The 2,546-nt window shown below is 51.6% G+C and overlaps 1 long non-coding RNA gene across 4 annotated transcripts; it reads left to right on the forward strand.

The window, feature by feature from the left end:
- Positions 1 to 943: 943 nt before the first annotated feature.
- LOC129636307 (uncharacterized) lies at positions 944 to 2,546 on the forward strand. Of its 4 annotated transcripts, XR_008706864.1 has the most exons (4): positions 944 to 1,089; positions 1,235 to 1,341; positions 1,409 to 1,688; positions 1,897 to 2,546. It is a non-coding gene; the product is annotated as an uncharacterized LOC129636307 (long non-coding RNA). The 4 variants fall into 4 exon arrangements; XR_008706865.1 differs by lacking the exon at positions 944 to 1,089 and having other exon boundaries at positions 1,107 to 1,341; XR_008706866.1 differs by lacking the exon at positions 944 to 1,089 and having other exon boundaries at positions 1,107 to 1,341; positions 1,414 to 1,688.

Genomic DNA, 2,546 nt, shown 5'->3' on the forward strand with positions numbered 1-2,546 from the left:
TAACTCAGTTGTCTGGGTCTAAAGTCTGGAGGATGACTACATTTGGAGTGGTCAGCAAGGGGTGCCCAGCCTGCGACCTTAAAACGCTGCAAAAGAAGAGAAACTGCACAAAACCAAAATATACACGGAAAAATCGCTCCCTTGTTTCAAAATATTTACAGCTTAACGTTTCCAGGCCACCCAGAGTGTGGTGGTCAGCGGTCTGCGACCTGCCGGCCCCACGGTGAGGAGGCGGTGATCAGAGGGCTTCGGGGGACTGGGGACGGGGCGCAGGGTTCCTGGGGGGGGGGGGGGGCAGGGCTTCTGCTGGCCTCTTTCCTGGTTGGTTTTGGCTCAAGGGCTGTGGCCAGGAGAGCGATTTCCACCAGAGCCACCCTCCACGTAAACCACAGAAAAGAGTTAAACTTTTCCTCCTTGTTAAGTAGAGAGAAGCAGGCTTGTGTGCAGTGGAGGGGGGCGGAGAGGGATGTGGACAGAGGGAGGGGCGCTGTCATAACTCTTGTAGTCATAGGACTGGCCAGTTGGTAGTTACCAGTGTTCCAGACACTTCCTAATGCCAGACAAATGCCCCAAGCCCCGGCTTGTCTGGCTTCAAGATCTATTCAACCGATAGCAGCCGGGCTCCACCGGGGAAAGCCGACTTCCAGCGAGCCTCCGCGGCTAATCAAACGCAACATTGTTTTCAGAAGGAAGAATGAAAAGGTTTGTTTCAGAGTCACAGCTTTTTTTTTTTTTTTTTAAGAGGCACCCAAGTTGTTTTAACAAGTTGCTACAAACCTTGGGCTTCCTGAGGTGAGGCTGTTGTGCACAGTACATGTACTGTCCCAAACTCCAAGGAGGCAGGGATCCGAAAATTAGTCATTAAAAAAAAAAAAAAAGCCCCAGGCACTTCATGCCTGGAAATGATGTAAGACGCAGCCACTCCTCTGTTACAACTACAACCAAACTGCTCGGCGATCGCAGCAGCTGCTTTCCAAATGTCAGCGCCCAGCCGGGGCAAAGGGCTGCAGAGCCACCGAGCCCGAGGACTGTGCGCGCTACCTCTGTCGCCCACATTTTCTCCAGGCACTCGCAGGACCCTGGCAACAGGTAACGTGGCAACCTTGGCCTTCTAAACTGGCAAGCGGCAAGATTACAGAGAACAAAGGGATTTTTTTGAAAGCCAGCTGCATCTCCCTCGCCACCCCCACCCTTCCCTCCGCCCCTTGCCCTTCCCCCGCCTCTCAACTCAAAGTCTGAGAAAACAGAAGTATCGCTCCGGGCAGCTCCGCTCGCGCGCGCCCCCTGGTGACCAAAGCTCGGATCGTTGATGTACCTTGAACTCCGAGGCTGGGCTCCCAGGTAAGCCACTCTGGGACAGGGGACTGGCTTCCCTGGTGGCTCAGTGGTAAAAGAATCCGTCTGCCAGTGCAGGGAGACGCGGGCTCGATCCCTGGATCGGGAAGATCCCCTGGCGAAAGATATGGCAAACCCATTCCAGTATTCCTGCCTGGAAAATCCCATGGACAGAAGAGCCTGGAGAGCTGCATGCAGTCCAGGGGTCCCCAAGAGTAGCCCAGCGACTACTAGGCTAAACAACAACTGGGGCTGCGTTGGTCTTCTCAAAAAACGCAGAGTGGAAGTCACCACTCAGAATGTCTTGCTTTTTAACTTACCACCTCAACAAAATGTTTTCCCCTTACTGAAAGGTAAGACCTGCGGGTTGAGGTTGCTGGGTTTTTTTCCCCCCTAACCAGCACCTAGGGCAGCAGTGTTTGCTTCCTTGGCAAGGTGCAAAGCAAAAGCTGCTGTGGCCTTTTGGTTAGGGGGATGGCTGTGGGGATGAATAGCTGGGAAACTGAGGATTCCTGCTGGGCGGGACTTGCATTTTCCATTTGTGTCTGAATTTGTCGTTAGTTTGCAGGAGACTTTCAGGGTAGAAGCATTTCTAATTCCCATCGCTGGTTTCCGGTTGGTTGATTTGCAAGGATGACTGAAGATTTCCAAGCTGCAGGCCCAGCTTCCAGAGAACTTGCTTTGCAGCACACCGTCGTCCCCCCACCCCCCCCCCACCCCTTTTATCTGTGTGTGGGGCAAACACCCACGAAAATGCCAAGGGCAGTATTTTCGACCAGCCTTCTTCCTCTCAGGCTCCTCCAAGGTCTCTGATTTGGAGGAAAACTGCAGTTGTGAGCTGCTGGGAGCTCCCGCCCCTCACCCCACTCTTGTCTTGCTCTGGAAATGTTAACCGGAAACTAAGAAAGAGGTTCAGATCAAAGTAACTGTTCCCTTCAGAAAATTCCATTAATTAAGTAAATTAAAGGAAGTTAAATGAGGTTTGGAGGAAAGTCATTTTAGAAGGCCCAGGTCCAGGGACCGAGGTCCAAAGCCTCTAATGTGGACCTTTAATGAAGCTTGGCAACCTGTTAAACACTAGAGAAATTGAGGGTTGCCCTTTGTAAAACCAGTTGTTGCCCAAAATCAATCATTTCAAAGGAACATCTTGAAAGTAGATGGACATTTGGCTAGCGGTTGCCTTGATCATTTAATATTAAAGGTTAAAAACA

Source organism: Bubalus kerabau, chromosome 21, assembly GCF_029407905.1.
Source record: "Bubalus kerabau isolate K-KA32 ecotype Philippines breed swamp buffalo chromosome 21, PCC_UOA_SB_1v2, whole genome shotgun sequence".
Classification (NCBI taxonomy): domain Eukaryota; kingdom Metazoa; phylum Chordata; class Mammalia; order Artiodactyla; family Bovidae; genus Bubalus; species Bubalus kerabau.